This window comes from Sciurus vulgaris (assembly GCF_902686455.1).
Source record: "Sciurus vulgaris genome assembly, chromosome: 16".
Lineage (NCBI taxonomy): Eukaryota > Metazoa > Chordata > Mammalia > Rodentia > Sciuridae > Sciurus > Sciurus vulgaris.
Window position 1 is genome coordinate 30,920,203 of NC_136477.1, and position 27,895 is coordinate 30,948,097.

The 27,895-nt window shown below is 42.8% G+C and overlaps 1 long non-coding RNA gene across 7 annotated transcripts in view; it reads right to left on the reverse strand.

Moving 5' to 3' along the window:
- The window catches only part of LOC306645974, a 778,688-nt gene that overhangs the window by 689,020 nt on the left and 61,773 nt on the right, over positions 1 to 27,895 (reverse strand). For 3 of the 7 annotated variants that reach the window (XR_013759775.1, XR_013759776.1, XR_013759777.1), the window contains exon 3: positions 19,586 to 19,795. The exons of 3 other annotated variants lie outside the window; for them this stretch is intronic. This is a non-coding gene — a long non-coding RNA (uncharacterized lncRNA). Of the gene's footprint in view, positions 1 to 18,468; positions 19,796 to 27,895 lie in introns of those variants that run through there. One more of the 7 variants, XR_013759779.1, reaches the window with a different exon arrangement.

Here is a 27,895-nt window from a genome sequence, read left to right on the forward strand (position 1 = left end):
CATGTGTCTTTCCAGATCAGACTACTCTCCAGCTGTCAATACTACCACGGATGGTTAGAGAAGCCAAGTTCCTTGTGCCCTTAATGCCACTTCCCCCGTGTCAGCTCCCCCTTTATTATGGGTGAACTAATGTTATAATGGAACATTTGGGGTAGATCCAGAAGAATAAATCTGACAGGCAGTTTTCAGTTTCCTGACTCAGACCAGAACAGGAATCAGAAAAATTCTCTCTGGAAAAGGCGGCTATGTAATTGTTATAACCTTCCTGAAATTTAACTGTTTAAAAGAACATCTCCAGCAGGTGTTAACCAAGCTGAGCTTTCCTGAGACTCAGTATATGCAAGGGTTAACTCATCTGGACTGTCAAGCAGGCCACACTGCACTGTCCTTACCAGGAGTCCAAGGACTCTGGTGATATGGGTTTTGGCTAAGGAACCACACAAGGTCTCTCTGCCCCACTTCCCTTTCCTTTATGAGCTTGTCTTTCTTGATGGCTGCCAGTTCCTTATATCCTGTGTTGATCCATTTGCAGGCAATCCTGCTGAGTCAGTCAGAGAAAGCAAGGTCCATGCCTTCCTCAGTCAGCAGAGAGAATAGGCCAGGAGAAACCTTTAAGTGTTTCTCCTCAACATAAGTTCAAAGGTCCTCATGTACCATCGGTTCCCTCAATGACTCTTCAAACTGCTGGAGCCCAACTTGAAATCATTGTTCTTATTCCAAGAAAAAAAAATTGCAGGGCAAAACTCTAAAAGAAGAATGCTTCTTTGTGTGTCTGTTACCTCCCTGGGATCTCACCCTGCCTCCCCCTCTCTTTCCACCCCCTTTTATTTCCAGATGTGTACTGGATAGCCAGAACAGCTTCAAATTCCACAGAGCCGTGTATTTTTTAAATGTCAGTCTTTAAAGGGCACCATTGCCAATGGTTCAGTCGCATTGCAGGGATTTAATTACCTAAATGAAGTATACTCAAAGAAATGCGTGTTGGGCTTTCTTTTTTTTTTTTTTTTTTTTTTTTTTCCACAACTCCACTTCAATTTGTATTTTTCCCCTTCTAATTGAAATTAATTTCCCTTGCTGTTTTGTGTTACAAAACACCTGGATGGGGTTATTATTCTGGAAAGGTAATTATAAAATTAGAAGGCTAACCACGATGCGAATTTCCTAAATCACAGGTGGCAACAGTGCCGAGTGCCGGGGAAAGGGAAATATTCACAAATGCAGGCTAAATTCTCTTGCAGAGAAACATGCATGGGCCTACGAATGCTCCAAATCAGGTGAGGTCTGCACCTACCATTGCCAAAGAAGGTGAGGCGATGTTGTGACGCACTGTCCAGATCGTCCCCTTAGGACTAGAGAATTATTCCCCCAGCTGCTTGAAGCTCTCCAAGCAGAGACTCCTCAGCTGTCAGGCCCCTGTGTGAACCACAGTGCCCAAGGCCTAACTTGCTTCTCTTGGTTCATCCGTGCCTCACTCTACCTCAACCCTAATGTCAGAACTCCCTAAGGACTTCATTGACACTTTGTCACAGTCCAGCTTCACCCTCTGCCCAGTCCTGCCTCCTTCCCTTCCCTTCCACAGATGTGGATCCCAAGAGCACTCCCTATAAAACCTCCTGCACACTGAGTGGGTTTCAGCGTCAGCTCTCCAGGGAACCCAACCCGCAACAGGAGGGAGAGCGAGTTGGATAAAAAACTTGACCTTGCATTCTTCAAGTCTTCCAATCAAATGAACATTTGCCCTCTTCTTGCAATGCTAAAGATAATTTCAGACCCATCAGGACCAGCTCAATGGCTTAAAGTTCAAGAAAAAGAAGATGACAGTCACTGGAGGTAATCAGGGACAGGAAAGTTCATTGGTAGCATGTAAAAACCGCAAGACATGCACATTTTGGCCCTAATAAATTACGTCTGATTCCCCAAATCAGATGCCTTACCAGAGATGCCTTACAAAAGTATTTATGATTCAGCAAATCGAGCTGCATAAATAAACAATGTGTGGCAAAACAAAGACATTATAAAGCCAGAGCTAAGGCAAGTCCAAATGAGTGGCCATAAGTTCAGGCCAAATTGAGTCCCTAAGAGACCCCAATGCCCATGCAGCCAATTCAGACAAAAACAACACTAGACCAAACACAAAACATACATCTGCAACTGAAATTAAAACAGCTTTTTTCCAGATTTCCTGATAGTAAAATTCTCTATGGATATACTGAAAATGAAAAACTAAAGCAATAAATGTTTTGGGCAATGTTTTGGGTTTTAAAACCATGTGTTTGAACCGCCTATTGGGTAATGCAAACTGCTGAGGTTTATACCATTGCTGAAAATGAACTGGTAATTTGGCTTTGGGAAGAATACTGGTTAATTAAACACTGCATATAATCAATAAAAACAAAAGGCTGGCTCAGAAGAAGTGAAGCTGCTCCTGGGACTATGTCCTGAGAAGAGACCTCATGAAGGATCTTATATGAGATAAGGTTGGAAAGAGACAGAGAACCTGAAAATGGGTGCCTGTCCTGCCAGTTCCTGAAGCCCCTCCCCCAGGAGGCTGAGAGCCACATTCCAAAGGCAACAATAACAGCAACAACAACAACAACAACAAGTTATTTATTCTAAAGGACTTAGAACAGTGCAACAGTTGCTCTAAATTCTGGTGATGGAGGTAGTTCCAAAGATAAAACAGATAAGTCCTAAGGAGTAGAAGGGCTGCCTATCTGTCTCATTCAGAACAGCAAAGTACCACAGACTGGAGAACAAAGAGCAGACATTCTTTCTCGCAGTTCTGGAGGCTAGAAGTTCAAGATCAAGGTGCTGGCAGATTCAGTTCTTGGTGAGGGCCTACTTCCGGGCTTGTAGAAAGCTGCTTCCCAGATGTAATCTCCCATGCCACAGAGAGAAGAGAGTCCTGGTGTCTGTTGCCCTCTTTATAAGGGATAATCCTATCATGAACTCATCTAAATCTAATGACATCCTGTGTTAGCTTTTTGCCAAAATATCTGACAAGAACAATTTAGAAGAGGAAAAGTTTATTTTGGCTCATGGTTTTAGAGGTTTAGCTCCTGGTGGGCCCACTCCATTGCTCTGGGCTAAAGCTGAGGGAGAACATCAAGGTGGAAGAGTGTGGCATATGGGAGCTGTTTCTCTTATTGCTGCCAAAAAGCAGAGAGATGGGGTAGGGAATTTCAAGACACCCCTAGTGTCCCACCTCCTCCAGTCATGCCCCACCTGCATACAGTTACCACTCAGTCCATTAAAACGAAGACAGACCGATTAGGTTACAGGTCTCATAATCATTTTATCTCTGAACATTCATGCATTAACATGCAGAAGCTTTAGGAAGACACCTCATATCCAAACCATAACATATCCCAAAGCCTTACCTCCAAAAACCACATTAGGGGTTAGGCTTCAATATGTGAATTTTGGAGGACACAAATATTCAGTCCATAAAAATATCCTTCAAGCAATATTCTATGAAGGTTATTTTCCGTGCCAGACCTTTGACAAGAGTTGAGCAGCAAAATTTCTGGTTATGTTCCCTATCAAATATCTGGAGATCAAATGTCTACATAAGCAGATCCACATGCATTAACAATCAACTGATACCCTACACAGCTGTGAGAAGGAGGGTTTACAGATTCCAAGAAGATTCACCAGGCCAAAGAAGGATGCTGCCTGCACTTTGTACTAGGTCTTGCAGACACACTTGCAGCCAGGGAAAAGGTTCTCAAAAGGAATTTTTCTAATACAAGAATAAATGGCAATCAAGGTCTTAATACATTTGGCCATGGAGTTCTATGCCATAGTAGCTTTTACTATATTTTTTTTTTCTTAAAGTAGACAGTACAAATTGTTAAACAGACATTTTAAAAAATTTTTAACCACTGGTAAAGCACCCATGACCCGTGTACTATCTCATTTTTAGCTCCAGGAATATGTTCTTTTAAAAAAATTAGCCCAAATGTCCAAAAATGATGTGCACCAAGACATTAACTATAGGTTCTTTATAATAAGAATAACCTGGAAAAAAGAACTTAGTCCATCCCAAATGCTACAACAAAATGTCATAAAATGGGTAGCTTATAGAAACAGAAATTTATTTCTCACGGTTCTGGGGACTGTGAAATCCAAGATCAACCCGCCAGCAAACTCAGTGTTCGGTGAGAGTATGCTTCCCCCACCCCCAGGGCCTCGTACATGGTAGGTGAGTGCTTGACCACTGAGCTACACCCCAGTCTGAGGAAAGGCTTTCTGGTTCATGGATGGCAGCTTCTACCTCTGTGCTCAGATGGTAGACAAGGCAACACAGCTCCCTGGGGACCTTTTATAGGGGCACTAATCCCATTCATGAGGTCTTTGCCCTCATGACCTAATCACCTCCCAGTTACCTTTTCCTATATCATTACCTTGGAAGGTTAGAAGCCAACATGAATTTTGGGAGAACATAAACGTTCAGAATACAGCAATAAAGGAACAGCAAAGTTAAGTACCTCCATATAATGACAAGTAATCAAGACTAGTCAATAAATAGTCAATAACACTTTCCAGCTACCACCAGCCAGAAGTTAGAGACAATCTTGCTGATTAATCCTCACTAGCAGGACCTTGGGTCCACTGGCACTATTGGTGATTGTAAGTAATTACCTGGGAAGAGAAGAAAATTCCTTCCCACAAATCTGCCTGGATCTTTGCAAATGGCACTTCAAAGGAGTTCCATGAACGCGGAATACATGAGCCAATGGGATATGCAAAGACACTTAAACATTTCAGAGCTGGTTTCTCTGTCCATATCCAATTGGTGCTTAGGAACAGGGACCATGCTGATGCCCAGGAGCAAAAAGTCCCACTTCTTTTGAGGAAGGGAGTCTCTAAGGCCCTACAAGTGGCAACCCTAATGCTTTTTCTTGCTTTCATTTCCACTTTTTCTATTGGCTTTGTGCTGGGTTTGTTTACAAAAGATGTATTTTGTTTGACCAAATATTAAAAATGGTAAACTCTGGGGCTGGGGTTGTGGCTCAGTGGTAGAGCACTTGCCTCACAGGCATGGGGCACTGGGTTCAATCCTCAGCACTACATAAATAAAATAAAGGTATTTTATTTACAACTAAAAATTTAAAATTAAAAAGTTTTAAATGGTAAACTCTGTACACAAAATAGTTGATAACAAAAATTAATTACTACTTTTGATGTTTAGTAAAAATAAATTAAGAACTGCACTTATTGTAAAGATATAACTTAAAAACTAGCAAAAACCCATGAGCATAAAACTGACTAGAAAATTATATATAAAACTAATGATAATGTCTGGTAATAACAATTTTATTAGTGATGCTTTCATTTTTATTAAAAAAACTATGTTTTCTAAAATTTTATTACAAAAATATTTCTAAAATAAGTTTAAAAAAAAAAAATAGGACGTGGAGAATACTCAAGAGCCTGACAGATTCACAGAACTTCCACAATGGCATCCAAAATAAAGCACAGCATAGAGTACAGAAACAAAATCTACTGATTGATTAAGGCCATCCCTGATGCCACCTGCCTCAATGAATCAATCCACACTCAAGTGAGAGCTGATGGGCTCACTGACCAAGTAAGGAATTAGTGGTTAAGTTTTAGATCAGCCTGATGGGATTAAGGGACACCAAGATGTCTTGGTATGTCTGTGAAGGTGTGTCCATAGGAGATAGGGATTCGAATCAGTGCAATAAGGAAGATCCACCCTCACTCAGAGTGGGCAGGGACCATGTTTTAGATATTAGGTGTCCCTCAAAAACTCATGTATAAAACAATGCAAGAAAGTTTAGAGGTGAAATGATTAGGTTATAATAATCTTAATAGTGCATTAATCCTTTGATAGGGATTAACCGAATGGTAACTGTAAGCTGGTAGGGTGTGGCTGGAGGAGGTGGGTCCCTGGGGGCATGCGTCTGGGGGTATATACTTTGTCCTTGTTGAACAGAACTCTCTTTCTCTCTCTCTCTGCTTCTTGGTGCAATGGCCCAAACCACTTTTCTTCTACCGCACTCTTCCACTGTAGTGTTCTGCCTCACCTCAGGCCCCGAGGAATGGAACCAGCCAACTGTGAACTGAGATCTTGGAAACTATGAGCTCCAAAATGAACTTGAAATTATTCTTGTCAGGTCTTTTGGTCATAGCAAGGAAAAAGCTGACTAAAATACAACATATAACCAGCTGAGGTCCCAGATAGAACAAAAAGGCAGGTGGAAAGAAGAGTCTCTTTATTTTATTTTTCTTTCCATCCTCTTCTGAAGCAGGAATGCCATTCTCCTCCCACCCTAAACATCAGAAATTCAGGTTCTCTAGACTCAGAGTTCCACCATTGGCCCTTCAGGTTCCCAGGTCTTTGGTCTCAGACAGAGAATTACACCATCAGATTCCCTGGTTCTGAAATCTTTGGACTTGGACTGCACCACGCTATTTGATTTCTCTGGTTCTCCAGTTTGCAAAAGTGATATCATAGGACTTAGACTCCATAACTATGTATTCCAATTCCCATAATAAATCCCCTCTCATAGATAAAGATATCCAATACAGATACAGACATAGACATAGACACAGATACAGATATATATTGGTTCTCTTTCTCTGAAGAACCCCAACTAACACAGGGACTTTTTCCCCGCACCCCCGCGGGCTTGATTCAAAATTGGCTAGCACTTGAGTCTCATTTATTTCCTAAGTCAATGTCTGAATTGAACCCACTGCTACATTTCAGTCTCAAAGACCCCGACTTCAGGGAAAAAAAAAAAAAAAAGAAGCAACTGTAGAAGTAAAAAAATAATAACTGAAAATGGCAAGTCTCACTCCCTGTGTGAAATCCCACAGCAATTTGACAGTACTGTCTCTAATTTCCCCTGGGGAGACTGAAACAGGGAAGAGGGAAGAAGTCCTTGTCCCTACAAAAAAAAGTAACTGCCTCCCAGTTATGGAGACATATTTTCAAACCAAAATTTGGAACCTATGAATTTAGCTACTGGGACAGAATATTTGAAGTTGGAGCCGCTCCAAACTTCCAGTACTCGTGATTTGTAGCAGCTAGCCCTTCCTCATCTGCTGATCAGTGTTGGAGCACTGTATATTGAGAAACCCAGTGGCTGTATTTCTCAAAACTCATTTATGTTGTAAGCATCATAAATGGACAAAATAGTTTTAATTACTTCTAGGTATGAGAATTATGAGTAAAGTAAGAGTTCAGATGCCCCAAATGGTAGAACTGCTAAAATATTTGCAGGGTTTGGGTGGCTGGTGAAACAGAATCTTTCAAACCAGAGCCACGTAAGGAAACCTGAGCTGAAGAATCATAAGAGTCCCAGCTGTAGCCTCAGTGCATATGCTGTGGCAGGAGCAGGGAGCTCAGGAGATTCCTGGAGTGTCTTGCCAGGCTGAATGTCTGAGGCGATATAGAAGTGGTGAACAAGTTTGTCCCACAGGCCTCCACATCCCCCATACAGGGTCTTCTGGCAAATAAGCTCTGCAGAAACCATCCCCTCCATCATGTCACCAGGTCTAGATTTCCTTACCGGCTCCCCCTATTATAGCAAGGATGGCTGGGCCAGCACCCATCACCCATCTCCACCGAGACTCCATGCTGCTCCCTTTAAAGTCTAGCCCTGGGACAAAGTGAACAGAGGACCACTAAGAAAAACTTCCACAGTGACTCACTCTGGTGTGAAGGCAATGTGGACCCTGTCCAAAGAACAGAGCTGGACAGTACTAGTGGCTCAGGACCACAGCCTTTCCTGAAGTCCTATGACCATAGCCCACATCCCCTCAGTCAAGTATGAGGACATATATGAACTACACTGTGAGCCCCAGGAGACAGACGTAGTACCTACACCTCACCACCATATCCCCAGCACAGGACTCGGTACAGAGCAGAAGCCCTCAACCCATTGCTGGCTGAATGAATCCCTTGGTCTCCAGGGTGGATTATGGCTTCTCTGTGGTCCCTACACACCCTCTGGGAGCTGCTGATGCTGGAGAAAATCGATGATCTCTACAGAACACCAGAGATCTTTCTTTCCCCCAAGGAGAGATCTTCTTTTGGAGAATCACAAGTACTCAGTCACTGTAATGTGGAGTTATAGAGTTGAGCTGACAGCGCAGGCCTCCAATCCTAGTCTGCAGAGCCTGTCCCTTTCCCTCTGCACTACTGTCCCACAGACTTCTACTGGATGGATCTCAGCCTGCAGAAGACAGAGGAGGCCCCACCACAGACCACCCCTCAAGTTGCCCCAGAAATACCTCCAAGGCTCTAGACTCCACCTTGCAGCTGTCAGTTAGCATCTACCGACACCATGCAAAGTTTACTTTTCTGTGTTTTCTCAGTTTTCTATAATAAGCTTGCACTGGTTTTATAATGGGAAAATCCCACTCTATTTTAAGTTGTTCAAAATAAATTGAAGTTTCCTAAGGTGAAAAAGAAACTTTGCTCCAGCCTTACTGCTCATGGCTGCGAATCCAGGGAGTTTATTTTAGCACCATAAACACCCACTCCGGTAGTTCCATATGGCCTGTGCATAAGTAGATGCAGTCAACTTTTTAAAGGGACCCTGCACAGTTTCACTCTGCACTTCAATAGTTCAAGTAGATATATAAACTTGTCAGGTTTTATTGGGAGAGGAGGGAAAAAAAAAAAATCTATCCAAGATCTGTGGAACTACCCCTTCCTTTCCTTCGCATCTCACTCCTGAGATGTGAAAATCATCTTTTTTGTTGTTAGAAATTGTCTACAGATTATCTGAACTCCTTGCTCTCCCCTCACAGAGCCTCCTTGAACAAATTTTGCCCCAGGTTTGCTCTCAGTCTCTCCTTTTGCACCCATTTCCCTATAGTGCCCCCTTTATTCTCACACTCACACAACAAATGACTAAGCACCAAGTGTTTGCAGGCACTGGGCTGAACTCCAGGAATACAGCAAGGAACAAACCAGAAATTTCCACACCCTGATACAGACTGTGTCAGAAACCAAGGGAAACCCTCGGGGATATTCAAATAGGACAACAGGCAGCTGCGCAAGACTCAGGTCTGGTCAAGCAGGATGATGAGAATCCTCACCCAAAATATTGAACCTATAGGGAAGGAATTTCAGGGCCAGTGACTTCACTGGGGCTGGTGTTGGGGACAGTGAGCCTTGCACACAAATCTGGGATAACCCTGTCAGCCAAGCCCAGGCTTAGGGGTACCCCAAAGCCTAAGAAGAATCAGAACCTTCCTCCACTTTGTAATACTAATTTTATAATTTAGTCTCTTTTTACAAAATTACATAGGAGCAGGGGAAGAACCATGCATGTTTCAGCTCTTAGGGCCTCCAAAACTGCTCCTGATGTGGCCTCAGCTTTCCAGCACCCCGGGTGGGTGTTCCCCACTGCTCTTGAATATGCGGTTGAGTATACAGTCACTGACATGGAAAGCATAACCTTCCCTGTCCAGCAGCCCAGGTCCCCTTCCAGCTTAAGCTTTGACCTCAGCCTAGCATAGGAAGCTGTGCCTACCAGCCTGAAATGAGGCCTGTCAATCCTTCCTCTCAAAGTCCCTCCTGTAAGAAACTTGTATCCCAGTCAATTTCATTTGTCTCAAAATCTTAAATATGTTGCCTAGAAGAAATTTGGCCTTTAAAATATAGATATACCCACATATTTTCTCTCCATCTCTTAGACTTACTCCCTTACTTCCTCTTCCAAACATCTTGCCTCCTTGTCCTTCACACATGCATGTGTCTCCACGGGCACCTGAGCCATCCCACTGGGAAACAATCTTCTGAACATCCTTGCTGCCCTCCCCTTGTCCACTCACAGCTACACCCTCGCTCCTGGATTTCCCCAGTTGAACTTCTTCAGCCCGTGTGCTGTCTTGTCACTGACTCCTTACCTCCTGACGTTGGCCACCTCAAAGCCTTGTTCTCTACCATGACCATGAGAACAAGGTGACCACTGTGTCTAGAAGATCACCAGTGGCATCCTGGTCACTGAACCAGAGCACCTAATCTCTCCCTGATAATCCTGATAGTATCTCTAATAATGATAGGAGCTATCATTTATTGAGCACTTAATATGTCCCATGTGCTGGGCTAAGCTTTTTGTGTTCCTTTTATTACTTAATCTTCAATCCTTTTAAAGGGGTCACCAAAGAAGGTCACTCCATTGAGAGGCCAGGTCTATTTCCTCCCTTTGAATCTAGAACTGCTTTGCCAATAGAATATAATGGAAATGCAGCTGTGCTGGTTTCCGGTTCCCAGTCATAAAGACTGACAGCCCCAACTTTCTGTCTCCTGGCACACTCATGCTGGGAACCCCATCACCATGGAAAGAACAAGTGGAGCCCTCACACCCAGAGACCCTGAGACATCATGCAGAGGGAGATGCCCAACCAGCCCTCCCATCCCTTCTAGTCCTCCCAGCAGAGGTCCCTGGTCTCCTGGAGCAGAGACAAGTTGTCCCCCACCTGGCCTTGTACAGATTGCAAATTCACGAAGACAACAAATGAGTAATGGCCATTGCAGACATTAAGTTGTAGGCAGTTTGTAAGACAGCAGTAAGTAACAGGGCATAGGAACTGTGATGATTTCACAACTGAGAAAATGGAGGCCCTCGGGGTTTAAGTTAGTTGCCCAAGGTCACATAACTAGTCCTCTCAACCATTCGACCCCACCCGTGCACAAAGGCTCCCTGCTTTGGCCCTGGTTTCTTCCTCCATTCTTCTTTCTTTGCACTGTGGGGGGTTGCAGGGGAGATTAAGCAAGATGGTGCATGTGATATCCTCAGCACCAAGTTCAGCACCTAACAAGCAATGAACAAGATTTGCAAATAAGCATCGCCCTTGCCCTCTTTGCTTGAATACCATCCTTTGGTAATCTGATTCTAGTTCGTAGTGCCAGCTTTCATGCCTCTGCTGACCACTGTCCCAATCTCAGCTAAAATCCCAACCCTCTATTGCCTACTGCCCACTGAACAGGTTCCCCTCAGGGTGGTCGGAGTGGGGCTCAGCGCACACACAACAGACTCTGAACTGAAGGCATCACCATCAGCCAGAGGGAGCCCTCCCACCTGGCTTGCTTTTCTCAGCAACAACACCAATTTTCCCATTTCCTATGAATAAAAATAAATGACTAAGCTCTTCCATCTTGTTCGATCCTCACCTCTAGCCACAAGGTCCCTTTTGTATCTTGGCAAGTTCTGTCCCTCCATCTCTCCATCCCATGGATTCCTCACTGCTCACCTTCACCCCCCCTGGATCATGCCTGGACCCCCTTACTCCTCTCTCCCCCGGTTTTAGTCAGCTTTTTCACTGCTACAACTAAAAGACCCAACCAGCACAACTATAGAGGAGGAAAGTTGATTTGTAGGCTCATGGTTTCAGATGTCTCGATCCATAAACAGAGTCCATTCCTCAAGGCTCAAGGCGAGGAAGAACATCATGGCCAAAGAGGGAAGCAGCTCACATGATGATCAAAGGGGGAGGGGGAGGCGGGGGGAGGGGGATGAGGGGGGAAGGGGGGCAGAGGGGAGGAGGGAGGCCACTGGCCAGACACAAGTATGTACCCAAAGCCACGCCCCCAATTCCCACCTTCTTCGGCCACACCCCACCACTTCAGTTACCACTCAGTTAATCCCTACCAGGGGATTAATTCACTGATTGGGTTAAGACTCTCCTAACCCAATCATTTCTCTTCTGAACCTCTTGCATTATCTTACATGTAAGCTTTTGGGGAATACCTCACATGCAAACCATAACACTCCCAGTCCAAATCTGGATCCTGTGCATTGTCACACAAGTCTCACTAAAACATAAGGTTCATACTTCATAGCTGTTCTCAAAAATTCCTGGGCCATACCCATCAATTGTATATTCAAGTTCAAAAATCTTAGCTTAGCCCTGATGTATCTCAATCTTGGGTCCATCATACCTTTGCTACCTGTCCTAGCCTCCACTACTCCTCAGACAGTCCCTCCAGACTGCTTTCTACCACCAGTCCAAGGACTATGGTAAGAAGAGGGTAAGAGCAGGATGGAGCCTGAAATCCAAGAAACCTGGACTTCCCAGATCAACTTCCTCTGTGAACTCAGGGAGTGTCTAGTGCTTAAAATCGATCATTTTGCCATTTGGTCTACACTATCTCACTTCACTGTTTACCTAGGCCACATGCACATGTCCTACCACTCCAGATAGACTGCAGCTCATTGCTTTCTCAACACACGTCAGCATCTAAAGAACTATGCAGAAGCAGGTGGTCAATGTCGAAGGAAATTAAAATGAAATAGCCCAGTCCTCATCTTGCCCTCACCTAGTGCTTCCTTATTTAGGAAGTGAAATAAATAAATAGATGCATACACAGCTGATCCAGGCATGGATAAATTGTATCTGTGTATCAGAAAATGTTATCTGGTATTTTGTTGGAAGTGTTAGGTTGATAATATAGGGTGCTTTGGAAAGTAAGCCTGGTATGGTTTTGTTTTGTTTTTAACCACTTTATGATCTCTAAGTAAAGTTGTTATCATTGTGGACCAAAATGCACCAACAGACACAGATAACAATAATTGAGGGAATGTCAGTGGTAAGTGTTGTAGGCAAGAATTCTCCAACCTAGTTTTGACCAAATCTCTCACTTCCAAAAATTGACTTGCCTTTCAAGAACTGGCTGCAAACAAGCAGGTAAAATTAATCATGGCATATTCAACAGCAGAAAATAATTTTTCATCTGGTCAAACCTCCCCTTAAAAGGGACAAGTGATATTTCAGCAAAAGTCAGGAAGTCAGAGAAAGCAGGAAGTAACCGTTGGCTAAAGAAAAAGTCACCAACATTACAGCACATCATAGGTGTTCACATCAGAGAAGACTGATTCCCTCATTTCCTCAACTGATGGTCAAGAACAAAATCTATTAGTGGCCAAGAGATTCTCAAATAAAAGATTTTTTCTTATATAGGAAAAGTCAAATGACTCCTCCATGCCAGATAGCTATGCAGAACCATTCTATTCCCAGGATATAAACCTTTATGTATTTGTAAGAAAACCTCTTGCCCAAAAGGGAGAGAACCAGTTCTTCTAAGTGGAGTCACCTGGGCTTGCCTAAAGACTATCTTTCAAACCACAACTCCTGAATTTGGCTAATTGCTCTTTGCAGTTTAGTGTCATTTCTGAAATACCATCTCTCACTGGACAGAGAAGGCACAGCATGGGATTTGCTTCGCATCAACAAGGCATAGTCTCTCCAAGCAGAGAACTGACAAAACAAGACTAAAAAGAACCTGGTTTCTGGAGCCAATAAATCCAACATTTGGTGACACCAAATGGGATGCTCCCATGTTTTTCACAGTGTGATTGCCAGAACAGCAGCAACAGCAATATCCCTTCCCTACAGGGTGGGCCCCAGCCATCTGTTTTAACAAGCCCTTGAGGCGATTCTGTTGTACTCCAAAGTTTGAAAACCACTGGTAAAGCTAAGTCATGACAAGCCAACTAGAAATCTACCATTCTTTCCAGTTTTAGGTGATAGAGAGCAAACCCATCCCCCAAGGTCTCAGAACCCCATGGAGAAAAACTCCACTTAACCTTCTTATCAAGTGTTCTAGTCAGTTTTTTGGCTGCTACAACTAAAAGATCTGACCAGAATGACTGCAGAAGAGGAAAGATTTATTTGGGGGCTCACAGTTTCAGAAGTCTCAGTCCAAAGACAGTAGAGTCCATTCCTCGAGGCTCATGGTGGGGGCAGAACATCATGGTGGAAGAGTGTGGCAGATGGAAACAGCCCACATGATGGTCAGGAAGCAGACAGAGAGATGCCACTGGCCAGATACAAATATATACCCCAATTCCCACCTCCTCCAGCCACACCCCACCTGCCTTCAGTTACCACTCAACAAATCCCATCAGGTGATTAGTTCACTGATTGAGTTAAGGCTCTCCTAACCCAATCATTTATCTTCTGAACCTTCTTGCATTGTCTTACATGTGAGCTTTTGGGGGACACCACACCCAAGCTATAACACCAAAAGATCCTTTTTGTTATTACCTGTGCTATATACCTGTAGCACAAGCTGCTCTTCTGTCTACATTTCCTCCCTTTCCACCATCACACCCCACCTGTACCTTTGCCTAACTCACTCCTACCTAAACATTACACCTTGTCTCAGATGTTAGGTATTAGACATCATGTATGTTCAGCATCTAACATACAAGGCTGTTGCATGAACTTGCAGATGATAATTTCTACATCTCTTTCCAACTCTGGGTTCAGTATCACATTGTTGATAGCTTGAAATCAGCTATGTTGTGAGTATTTACACCACAGAAATTGTCGAATGTTCCAAATCAGGCTATTTGATGTTGAAAATAGGATTTTTAAACAATAACCACCACAACATTACCAGCCTGGTATCTGTCATATCATTTTTCCATAATAATGACAGAATGAATGAAAAATTATGAATGAGGAATATTCCTCCAAGGCAAGGCCAGCACCTCCAAGTATTTTATTCCCATTGGTGTTGTGGTATACTTGTATCTTTAAAGGATAATTACTTTCATCCAAAGACTAAACTTTGAAAAATCTGAGTCCTATATTATATACAAATGTAATATAAGTTAAACATCATCCCAGTAAAAACAGCTTCCAGAACATCTTTGTGGAACAGGCATTTTAGATTGGTTTTAATAGTCCATGGGGTGCTGAGGATGTATCTTTGAGTGAAATACTTCAGGTAGCAGGTAAATAATGCAAATGTCTGCCCTCCTAGGAAACAGCCCAACAATTTTGTCTTGTTTTATTTTTAATTTGTTCTGTCCTAGTCACAAAAGTTACTAGAATTCTCGGAGGATTTGTAGAACAACAACAACAACAAAATTAGGAATCATAGTTGTGTGTAGTGTGACCTCCAATGCAGAAACAAAATACACTGGAGCGGAACTAATGATTTCTTTTGGAAGTCACTTAGATATTTCAACCAAGACTATAATGTTCCACCAGGGAACAGTTTTCAAGTTCATATATTTTATGCATGCTTATTAAACATATTTTATTCATGTACATGTATATAAGTAACCATATTCAGTACAACAATACAAATATACAATCAATATAAAAGCCAAAGCAATAAACATAAAATCAATCTTTTGTGCTAAACCTTAGCCAAAATAATCATTTGATAAGATTCTGGAATAGAGAATTACTTGGGTTCAAGATATGCCTTGATGTGATAAAAATACCATTAAGGTTGGCATCCATAAAAAAAAAAATCCCAGTTTCAAACTGAAATAATCATTTTTCAATAAGATTATCCAGCTCCACATGGCACCAATATAACCACTCCAGAGAAAACTCTTCACTCTGCTTCATCATGGGTCACACCATCATTGTTTCTGATAAATGCTCAATTGAATGTAAAGAAAAAGATAATGTGCAAATATTAAACCCAGAAGGGCTGAGGTCTGTAGAGAAGGACCTGGCTTCTGAAACACAAGCCGTATTAGGAGAAGATTTTCCAGAGGGAAGAAACTGACCCAGAGGATGGAGAAAGAACAGTCATATTTACAGATTGACCTCCAACACAGTGCGCAAAGTACACAAAATCAGAGATGGGTTTAGAACCCTTAGGAAAGACTTTAAAGTCACCTATGTTAACCAGAATTAGGTACTTGCTGGAATTCCTCCTACTGGCCACCTTGACCCAGAATGCAGTCTTCACTTCTCAGGTCAATCCTTCTTTGCAGGCATGAATTGAAATGATAGGAGATTTGTTGCAATAGTGACCCTTCACATATCCCTTCATTGGTGCCCTCCATGTTGGTTCTGGGCTCAGCCATGTGATTTGCTTCAGAAGTAAGTGTGATCTAAGCAGAGACTTGAAAAGCACCTGCCCACTAGAACTTGTACTTTCTCTACTCTTGGATTTCTGCCAACTGAAGAGCGAACAAGCCCAGGCTGGTCTACTAAAAGATGAAGGTCACATCACCCAGTCACTCCCATTGCCCCAGGTAAGAGCTAGCCAACAGTCAGGTGTGTGTGTGAGGCCCTACAGAACCTGCTAGGCTCCAGGTGGCCCACCAACCAACCACAGACACATGAGCAAACCCAGCCAAGTCCAGCCTCGTCAGAAGAACCATTCCAAAGAAAATACAAGTTAAATAAATGGTAGTTATTTTAAACTAATATGTTTCTGCAATGGTTTCTTATGCAGCAAAAGCTAACTGATATCATTAAACCGTGTGATAGGGCATCCATGAAAGGATGCCCACCACTCCACTGCCTGGGTACCTGGGCAAGCCAGGATGGAAACCTGCTGGTTCACAACGGGGTGAAGAGCACTGGGATAATTTCTTCATAAACCAGTGTGATGGGATTCACTATTTTCAGAACAGTTGCTTGCTGGTGACCCCTGGAATGGAAGCAGGATCAAGGGGTCATTTTAACCTGTTCAGCCACACCAAGGATCTCGAGGCTGCATCTTTGTATCCCCCACACAGACTGGAGCTGAGAGCAGTCTTCTGTACTTTCCTGGAGAACTTTGTCTTCCAATCATCCCTAGACTACAAGCCCCCCAAAGCTGGAGAGATTCTTGTTGAATTAATTAGGGTAAACCTGCCAACTCGGGGTCAAGCATACTAAGTCAAATCCCAAAGAAAGAATAATCAGGAACTAGGATCATGTTCCAGGGTCTGGTAGATGAAGCTGGGTTTTCAGTGGGGAAGCATGTGCAAACAGGGCTCGATTCAGGCAGGTTCTGAGTTTGGAAAACATACAATGTAATGTCTGATTAAAGAGGATGCTGACTGTGGGTTCTTGGCCAGGACTAGTTTTGAAGCATCGTACCATAACATTTAGTGCACTTGGCAGAGGTGGAATCTCAGAGAGTAGAAGGACGGGTTAGCTTCGTGGCAGGAGAATGCCCCAGGAACCCACTGCTGTCAAGGAGGCTAAGCTGAGGCAAAACCTTGAAAGAACAATCAGATTGTGGCAGGCCAGCAAGGGCCAAATACAGTCTGCAAAGAAGCAATCTGAGGCAGAGCTTGTGGGATACCCCAAATAAGAGGAAGCTCAGGTGGTGCACCTGGGGAATAAGGCAGAGCCCAGCATCTACACTCAAGTTTACTCCAGGGGTTGGGGACACACCAGAAGATCTTACTGTGCCCTAAAACCAGGTCCCCTAAAGGTCCTCTAGGAGGCTACCAGTGGCCCAAGGTAACTCTCCAAGGGCCTGAAGACCCTCCAGTCCTTTCCTGGCTTCCTGAAGGGTATTCTTGACTCCCATTAAGGCGCCACTCAAATTCCCAGGCAGGCCAACCCTAAACCTCCACTGTGATGACCTTCCTCAGAGCACCACAAGACAAAGGCAATCCTTGCAGCCCCTCAGCAAGTTATTTCACATCTCTGAACCTCCATTTCTTCATTCCGATGATACAGTTCATGATATCTATCTCACAGCACTGCACAAACTCCTGCATGTGGTAAACACAAAGCACCTATGCTTCTTATGCTTTCATTCTTCCCACTTCTCTTCATTTAAGGGATTTAAGCTTTCCCTGTTAACATGTCGACATGTTAATTGATTGATTGATCAAAATAGTATAGAGGTTAACAGCACAGGCAGGTTTTGGTTTCAAATCCTAGCATCGCCATTAAATTAGGCATTTGACCTTGGAAAAACTACTTAATCATCTTAGTCTTTTCATCTGCAAAATCAAGTTAAGGATAGTTCCTACTTTCTGAAGAGTTGCTGAGTTGAGCAACCCACAGCAATTTGTACAAAAAGCATATGGTAAGGTTTCGTTTTATAAACTTTTGCTATTATTACCTTTTCATTCCTGTTATTATTCTCATGTTGTTCTTTCAGTTATTAGCAGGACCATAAAGAGAAAAAGCACAGAATGAGCAACTGAGAAAAGGTGAAAGAGAAAGGAGAAGCCAAATCTCCAAGCTATGACCCCATTCCCTTTGTCCTCAAGGCCTGCTGTGAGGACAACAGAAGTTTCTAGAAATAGGCTCCGGGGGGTCTACAGACCCAAGACAATGGGCACTCAGAACCCGACAGAGCAGTGGTTTAAGTGGTTCTGGGGAACAAGGCAAGGTACTGACTACTCTGATCCCATCACTGCCAACTTAAAAACCCTTTGCTGCTGCTCATTGTAATTAGGTTAAAATCCAAATCCCTATCCCTGGCCTAACACTGCCTTATTTTCTTCACTGAACTGACACTACCTAAATTTATATTATTAATTCACTCACATAGTTGGGCTCTATCTCTCCCCATTAGAATGCAAGTTCCATGAGAGCAGATCTTCATACCTTCCTCATTGCTGTGTCCCAGCATCTAGAATAAAGTTGGTTCAATATATACATGTGGAATTAATAATGAATATTAACAAATCCAGTATGAACTCTGGACATTTAGAGTTTATAGGTTTATAGAATGTTTTGTGTGTATCTCAAAAGAACTTAATATTATCTCATTTTACTTAATGAATTTTCTCTACACAACTGAAAAAAAAATGAGTGAATTTTCATGTCTACACATAAAGGGAAATCGTCAGAGCCTGCAAAAAGTCAATGTCTGGATGACTTCTCATGCCAGGTGTTCAGTTTCATCCCCACTGTAACCAAGGAATTTGAGGCCAAGATGACCAACGCAGTGGTGGTCTGGATCAATGGCCTCAGCAAACAGTACTAACCAAGAAGCAGAGAGCTGAGTCCTGGGTCCAGACTGGCCACCAGCTGGCTTTGAAACCTTGGTGAGTTGCATCCTTGTGTGATTCTCACTGCTGCTCAAAAAAATAGGGCATATGAAAACTAAGGTCCCTTCTCCCACTAAAAAGTAATTTGGTGATTCCAACCACTCATATAATCCCACTCTTTGACTTAAAGCTACTCACTGTTCCCTGAAGGAGCCCTACACTCAGTGACCTGCCCCCTCCACAGCTGGAATCTTGGTGCCCCAGCCTCATTGCCTAAAATGGTAGTAGAGGCTCCAGATGTGCAGAGCTCCCCACTCAGAAGTGAAGATCTTGTCATCCAAGTCCCATCCCCTGAAATACATTGATGTGTTTGTTTGGCTTTGTATTTCCTTTGTGCAACTCTAAATAGCACTTAAAAGAAAAAACCAAACTCGATGACAAAGTTTCCTTCCTCTCTAGTGGAGTAAGGCTGGCTCCCTGCTCTTCAGCTGACCCAGAATTGCTAATTCCGCTGATTTCCTACTGTAACTGCCTCCTCATTTACCACACAGTGGAGGTCTGATTCCTTCCTACTGAGACAAGTAGTTTTGCCCGCTCCTTTGGGCTTTTAGTATTCTTCCAAATTATTCTGATTGATATAGACCTCCATCCTTGCTAATTATGCATAGCTTCTCTTATAAAGTGTGGTTTCCATGGCAACAGCGAGGAGAGAACAGGTGTGCGGAAAGCTGTGCTATATTAAATGACAGTTACCCTCTGCCTCTCCTATGCAGATTGCTTTTCTCTGCATTTATTTATAGCAGGCAGTAATTAATCTGTGTGAATTTCATTGCTGGGGGTGGGGGTGGGGAGAGGGGATGCAGAATGATTAACAAGAGTCCTAATTATCCTCATACCTTTGAATCTGAGAATTTCATCGCCATCAGATAATTCTAAAGTAGAATTGTTGAACTTTCACTTGAACAGAGATGCCATTGCATAAAATTCAAGGCTATCATCTGTGAAAGGAAACATTCTTCTAGCTGCTGTAATGCTGATGTAGACACCTGTGCCATGCCATTTTGTGGAGGGCTCCAGAAGTGGACCCCAGGGCTCTCTTGAATGACCTGTCAAGGTAAAAAATTAGATCAGGGCCAGTGACCCAGACTCCAGGGACTGCCCAGTCCCACACACTGCAGCAGAAATGCTTACTACAAAGCAGAGAAGAAAAGCAAGGCCGTATCACTTGAGGTTGGCCTCCTGCGGGGCCCAGAAGCTGCTGAACAGAGCAAAGTGTTCAAGGAATCGGAAACCTGGACCCCAGTCCAGTGCCAACACTGACTCTGTATGGAACTTGGACAGTGCATTTTACCTCTCTTAGCCTCAGTTTGTCTCTGAAAACCAATGGTATTAAATCAGAAAATCTCTCAGATTTTCTCTTGCTCCCAGAAGTTGCAATCTACATGCCAAATTGAGTTACTGTTTGCTGTAATAACAAATAATCCCAAAATTTTAGTGGCTTAAAATAACAAAAATGTAGTTTTTACTTCCCCTTCATGTCTATCATGGGCAGCTTGGAGGCTCCCCGGTGCCATGCTCTCCAAGGCTGACAAAATAGTCCTATTCTCCAAAGAGTTCTCTGGGGAGGGATCTCACACTAGCAATTAATTGATTATTGATCATAACTGGTCACATGGTCTCACTTAATTACAAGGGGCTAGAAAGTACAATCCTGCCATGTGCCAGGAAGGCAGAGAGTTGGAAATATTTGATGATCAATGTTAGTGGCTATGATATGACCCTTTGTATCGATACTGAGAAATACCCTGTGTGCTTTGTGTGAATCCCTGGGTAACAATGATTATTTTGACAAAATATGCATGAAAATGGGAATGGGGTTATAACAAGAAAACATACCAGAGTCATACAGTGTGCTGGGGTAGTATATTTATGGCTATTTTTTTTTCTTTATTTTCTAAATTTATTTCAATACTGTCAGATTTGGACCTGTAATTTAAAAGGTCAATTTATTTGAACTCAAAGCCTATTTAATGTGGGAACTGTGCTAGTCACTATGGGGAAACATTAAAATGATGATGTCAGATTTGCCCAGGCCTAGTTTCAAATACAACAAGAGTGTGTGGTGCTGGTAGAAGGGTGGGAAAAGGTCCAAATGCTGAAACAATCAAGGGTGAGGTTTCACACAGTGGGAAAGAAGGGTGGAAATAACAAAGAGGTGAACCCAGGGGGAAAAAGACATTAAAGATGACCATTTGGGAGGAAATTACCAAAACAAGGACTTCCAGAAGAAGAGGGTGATTTGGGAAGAAAGACGACAATCTTGGTTTGGGTCATACCAAAGCATAGAGGCCAGAAAAAGAAAACTCCAGGCCTGGAGTGCATGTTACAAGCTGGGTGTGTATATGTGTGAATTGCTTTATTCACAAATGACAGATTAACCCATGGAAGTGCATAGGCTCAGAAAGGAGAGTAAAAGAAAGAAGAAGCTATCTGTGGGCAAGATGAAGAAGAATATGAATATTCTGAGGCAGGGGTGAGGAGAAGAGCCTATCACAGAGCCAGGAAGGCAGAACCAGGAGAGCTTTCTCTCATGTGACTCAAGGAAAGTGAAGGTTTCATAGTATTTTCATACATAGGAAGGTCACAAGGATGAAGAACGGCCTTTACCTGATGCCATTGCAGCTCTGCTTAACAGCAGATGCAGCTTCCACAGAGTAGAGAGAAGAGTGGTCAGATGGCAGAGTGGTGAAGATGAGCAGGTAGTATGTACATGAAAGCAGTGAATGCAAACAATACTCCCAAGACATTAGGGATCATGAGAAAGCAGAGCCATAATAAAGGGAAGGATGTGTTTAAGGCAGGTGAGGTAAATCTTGGTAGGTATAAAGCAGAAGGGGAGAAGCCCAGCAAGGGAATAAAATAAAAATGCTCATGGAAAACAGAAATGAAGAGATGCCAGATGAGAAGTATCTGGTCCTTATTCTAGAGAAGTTTAGGAAATACACATGTGATAAGTAACTATGAATCAAGACAGTAAATGCCAAAGGTGTGTCACCTTAGAGGGAGAGTAAGGACTTCTGTTGAGCCAGGAAAAACCTAGAAAAATGTCAAGAGGGTGACCAGGCAGGGCATTTTGTGCAGCCTAGAGGGACAGAAAAGACCACCACGTGAAGGACAGTGAAGGAGGCCAACTCCCCAGGCATCAGGAGAGCATGATGAATTCAGGGAACTACAAGTTTTGAGCATTGCTAAAATAAAAAGGACAAAGGAAGATTTGTTAAGAAAGTAAGCTAGAGGTCAGACAAAACATGGGCAAAACACAGAAGTCCTGTAGGTAATGCAAAGGAATTGCTGCAATACATACCCACCAATATCACATCCTCAGTGGGCCCTTTAAAGAGTCAACTGTCAAAGTTTCCATGGCATCATGACCCACCACATCTGCAGCTCTGACCAAAATCACCTGAAAAAGTTTAGCCTAGGGTCAAGAACACAAACTAATTGGAAGCATTTTAACCCTTGTGATCTTGGGGACAGATGCAATTGTGAAGATAGCACAATATTCAAGGAGGGAATCTGGAGGCTAGCTGGCTCACTTCAAATCACATTTCTAACTCACCAGCTGGTTAAGAAAGTCAAAAGAAGCCTCTAGTCTCAATTTCCAGGTTGGTCAAGTGAAAGTAATAACACTACATTTAGCAAATGGTTGCTTTTGATAGTCAATGATAAATGTAGATGCACATTGCCTAGCACCTAATAAATGTCAGCATCCACAGGCAGTAGTAGCAACAGAGAGAGCAAGAACATGACATCATGCCTCCTGCACATTGGGCACAAGTGCTGACTTCCCTTCTTAACAGTAACCAGTAGATAAGCCAAGGCCCCCCAAGCATCAATAATGCAAAGAGAATGTGAAGTCCAACCACAGAAAGCATGCCCTGCTCACATTCATCCTTGGGAATTCTCCCAGAAATTGTGTTAATGGAACCCCTTCTTCTCCAAACAGCTAAGAGAAACTAGAATTCATTTCTTGATTCCCTCATTCCATACCTCTTTGCCATTTATGGTTGAGACAGGGGCAAAGAGGTACACAGAGGAATGGAAATGGGTTGTTCCACTCCAAAACTCACAGAGAATATCCCTACATGGAGTGATGCCACATGTGTCTCCAGTATACATGTCAGTGAACTTGCACCAAAGAGGAATTATTTTACTATTATATAGATGAATGCATGTAGACTCACATGATGGGCAAAAGTCAGAATTTAAAGGTTAACAAGCTTGAAAAATAACTTTAACCTCTGCTCTCTCATCTCTCTATACTCTGGATCCCCTGCTGATTCTGTACAAATTCTAACAGCCATCAGTCTTACTTTGTAACTAAAAAACATGATAAGAAAAGGCTGGGAAAACCACAGCAGTGCCCAGTCAAGAATCCAAATACCTAGAAACTTATCAAAGGGACAGTTGAGGTTGCTGGGGGTAGAGGGCATGGATTACCAACTTTCTCAAAGGTCTACTACAAACAGCATATTTATTTAATGATCAGACTCCTTCCCCATCTTGACCAGAACATTCAAGTTGTTCTTAACTAAGGTCCGCCATATAAAAGTGAGACGGTTTCTTTTAGTTCTTCAAATAAAAGGATTTTTTCAGTAATTAAATTAGAAACTTTATCTTCATAAGTGTGGAGACCAAGGCACAGAGAGGTGAAGCAGGTTCTTTAAGGACCCCCAGCTCCTTGATGGTGGTGGTGTTGGGCCTGATACCCAAACATCTTCCCACTCCTTCCAAAATCTGCTTCCCTCAGCTCACATGGCATGGTAACAGCACAATTTACAATTTGTCTGCAATTCTTGAGCTTTTAAGAGTCAATATAGTAGAAGTAGTATTGTTTTGATGACCCAGTAATCAAATAATGTCAGGTAAAATACATTAGCATCCTGCTACAGTCACAAGAGAGATTCTCAAAGGGTGACAACCCTCAGACTGTTTTGATTTCTAGCTCTAGTGCATTCTTTCCCCCCACCTATTTTTTTTTTTTAATTTCTAAAGTAACCTGGAAAAAAATGATAGACTACTATAGCAATGAAAACAAAAGGAGAAAATAAGGAACCGATACACATACCTTCCAAAAAGGAAACTTGACTTCAAACTTAGCCTGCCTTATGCTTAAAAAAAAAAAAAGAAAAGAAAAGAAAAAGGAAAAAATAAAATCCATGTATGGTTTTAGCACAGAATAGGGAAACATTGAAAAATATATATATCATTCTCAGTGGATTTCCCAAGCACCACAAGAAACATCAAAAAATTATTAAATTCCCAATTACTGCCATTCGTACATATGTTTTTCACAGCTGGAAAACAAAGTTGAAAATCAACCAGGACAAGCAAGCAGAATACAGATGCACATGAAGACTTTACCAACCCCCAAAGGGGTCAAGCAATTCAGGAGTTGAGCTAACAAGAGAAGATTTCCCAGGGGGAAAGGCCTGCCTTGGAGTGCAAGAAATACTGTTCATCTGCTGCTACTCAGCGCTCCCTCAGCAAAACGGCGGGCCAGTGATCCAGGCTCAAAGCTGACCTGAATAGGAAGCAAGGACCCAGTGCACTTTAAACATGGCAACCTTTAACTGCCAAAAGTGACTGCCTCTAATGTCCCGCCCTCCTCAAATCATTGATACATGCAACTACAAAAACTCGAAAGGATCACCCCTTTTCTACCTGCAGCTCTAGTGCTAAAATAGAATGGGTTTAATAAAGGTTTTTGGAACCTTTGGCCAAAAACTCAAGCATTCCAACCAGTTCAGTATTTCCCTTGTCCAGGGTTCTCTCTCTTGTTTCAGCCTACTTCTCCTGATGAAAGCCACACCCAGGCAGATCACATGCCCAAAGTATATTATATTAATCATTTAGTTTCCTTGAAGATCCCAAAATGAAAACCAGGCCAGTGTGTCTTATTTGCAAAAGTTCTCCTCTCTCTCTGCCTCTTCCCAATGTTAGTTTGCAGGTCCTCCGTCGGGCTGGTCTTCTGACTTGCTTTGAGCAATGGAATATGACAGAAGAAGCATTGAAACTGGGCCTCAAGAGACCTGGGCTGCTTCCACACACTCTCTTGGAATCCTGTGCCTGCCACGTGAACAAACCAGGCTCTAGCCTAAATGCATACCAGTCCCATCAAAGTCATACTCCTTCCAGAATCCGAGGTTTAAAAACGTTACAAAAGACACACAGCAATTTAAAATCAAACTCAGTATCAGAAGTACAGCTTGACTCCACATTGGTACTCCTTTCACCACAACGTGTAAAAAACAGCACTGGCCAGGTGCAGTGGTGCATGCCTGTAATCTTAGAGGCTTAGGAGGCTGAGACAGGAGGATAGCAGGTTCAAAGTTAGCAAAAGTGAGGTGCTAAACAACTTAGGCCCCGTGAGACCCCGTCCCTAAATAAAATACAAAAAAAAATAGGGCTGGGAATGTGGCTCAGTGGTCAAGTGCCCCTGAGTTCAATCCCTGGTACAAAAAAAAAAAAAAAAAAAAATGGCACTTAATGAGTTTATAATAGAAGGGGTGTTGGAGGAATAAAGTTCCACACAGGAGACTCTCACAACTATACCTCTGTAATGTATAAAGCTGCTCTCCCACCCATCAGGTACAACTATTTTCCCGCCTCCCAACCACTTGTCAATCTGTGAACATCCTGGCTAGCTATTGGTTCATCAGTCAGCTTGCAAGTATCCTTCTCTGATATTGGTCCCCTGTTAGCCCAGTGGAATTCAACTGCTTTACTATAGCTTCCCTGCCATCTTTTCCGTTCTTCTGTCTGTCCTACTCACTTTTCTCTATCCTCCTGGCTTTCCACTCTCTTTAGCGTGCACCCTTTCTTTTCCTTTCTATTTTCCTCTCATTTTCTCTCTTACCCTGCAGGGAGACACTCTGTTTGCTTAATAAATTCCCTTATGTGATTTCCCGAGTCCGGAGTGGTTTCGTCGGGTTTCCTTACAATCTCCACCCTGCACTTGCTACCACTTTCCAGGCCCACATTTCCGATAACATACTGAATATCACTGCTGTAATGATGCTCCATTCTTCAAATTCAAGTCAAACCTTATACCCCAAATCCAGCACCAGACTACTTGGTTCATTTTAGTTGTTGTTATTGTTGTTGTTGCTTTCCACTTTCTTATTTCCTGGAACATAAAGTGACAGAAAGACCAAAATTTAAGTCCCAACCCAGCTACTTAATTGATTGTTATAATATTCCTAAACTAAGGTTAGAGTTCACTGCAAAGAAGTACAAATCTCTTTGACTTAAACCTTCCTACAATTAATTTAATGCCTAAAAATAGTTTTACACTAGGAAAAAAAAAAAAAAGAGAGAGAAAGTGTTAGCCTACCCAACATCTCTAGAGAAACAGCCAAGGAAACTTCATGGAGACAGTTCCTTCATGGAGACAGTATCTGCAAGTTACAGGATGTAGCTTTTTTGGAGGTGACATGCCACAGGAAAAGCACTGAGAGCTGTTGTTTCTGCAGCTTATTATACTTGTTTAATTAGAATTTGTCTGTCAAAGAAGCAGCTTAAGTCGCAGTTATCAAAAGGACATAAATATCTTGGCCTCAACATTTCTGCCCCAGAACTCAAATAAAACCAAAACCAGGCACAGGAAGATGCCAGGGTGCCACAGCTACCTTGTGCTATGAGTTAGAGGGGTGGGCAATAGCCACCAAGCTCAAACCAGCCTAGAACTGAGGCATGTTGGCAAGTATGTTTGGGAAGCTTCGCCCCCCCACACACACACTAAGTGATTCATTTAATGTTTCACTCTATTGACCCCTACTTTTCCTTAAAATGCACTATCTGATATATTCAAATTTGCTTTATCTTCTCTGGCCAAGAAAATTCACAGGTGACATTAACAGATCATCCTCTGTTTATAGTGACAACTTCTTTCTTGTAGTATCTATGGCAACAATAAAACAGTAAAGTCAGGTCTGGTTTGTTGATCTGTATTGTCACTGCTGCTGCTTAACCAGGGGATTGGATCTTCTGTGTCCCACAGTGCACCACTGTAAGAGCTAGCATCTGGGTTTTTTTTTTTAAGTAACTTAGCAAAAGCTGTCCCTTTATGGGTCTGTGGAACTGGACCCTGAAGACCAAGTTTAAATAAAAAGCCTGGGATATTCTATATAGAAAGCATGCAAGACTCCCAACTCCCAGATCCTCCAGACTCAAAGATAGTACAATTCACCAAGGTGTCTTTAGGAACTCCAACTGAGGCCCATCCCAACGCATGTCGGTGGGACTTGAGATAAAATTCCCTCTGGGAAAGGGAGAGGCAAGAATCAGGGCCCCTAAGGACACACCTGTTCCAGCACAGTTAGGTCCAATACTGGACCTTCCTAACAGAGGCATACTTATTCATTTGTGCATTGTCAATGGACGTTTTTGTAATAGGAAGGCAGAGCTGGATAGTCACAACAGAGTCCACATAGCCTTCAGAGCCTAAAATATTTACTATCTGGCCCTTTATTTGAAAAGTATATTGTTCCTGCTTTAGGGAATTGTGGGTGAGCCTGTAATATGACTGGGAAAGCTGTACACTTGCAGGCCAACTCTGGAGCACTGTTCGGTACACACTGGTGTCTGAATTCACAGCCAGTTAGTGGCAGAACTGAAACTCAAACCCATGTCCTTGTGATTCCAAGTCTGTAAACCAAATGGATACAGACTACCTTTCAGTAGGGAAGGACAGTCCAAAGGACAGCTACCCCGCCAGGCTTGCATTGCAGATCTTTCTCCTGGGAGTCCACCTCTCTGAAAGGTTTGCTCTCTAGAACACTTTAACAACTTTCCAGTTTCGAGTCAATGAAGCCCATTAGGGGATGGGCAGGCACATCACCTATGTTATGATTTTACAAGATAAATCACAACCAAGAGAGTGGGTCAGTTATTGAGTTATTGCCTCACAGCTCAGAATTCATCCTTTGCTATGGTTTTGGTAAGTGTTAAAGGCCCATGTGTTAAAGGTGTGGTCACCAGTCTGTAACACTATTAGTAAGTGGTGAAACCTTTAAGAGATGGGACCTAGGAGAAGGAAGTTAGGTCACTTGGTGTGCACCCTTGAAGGTAATATGGGGACACGGGCTCCTTCTTCTCTCTTTGCTTCCCTGCCTCCATGTAGTGAGCAGCTTCCTTTGCTGTGT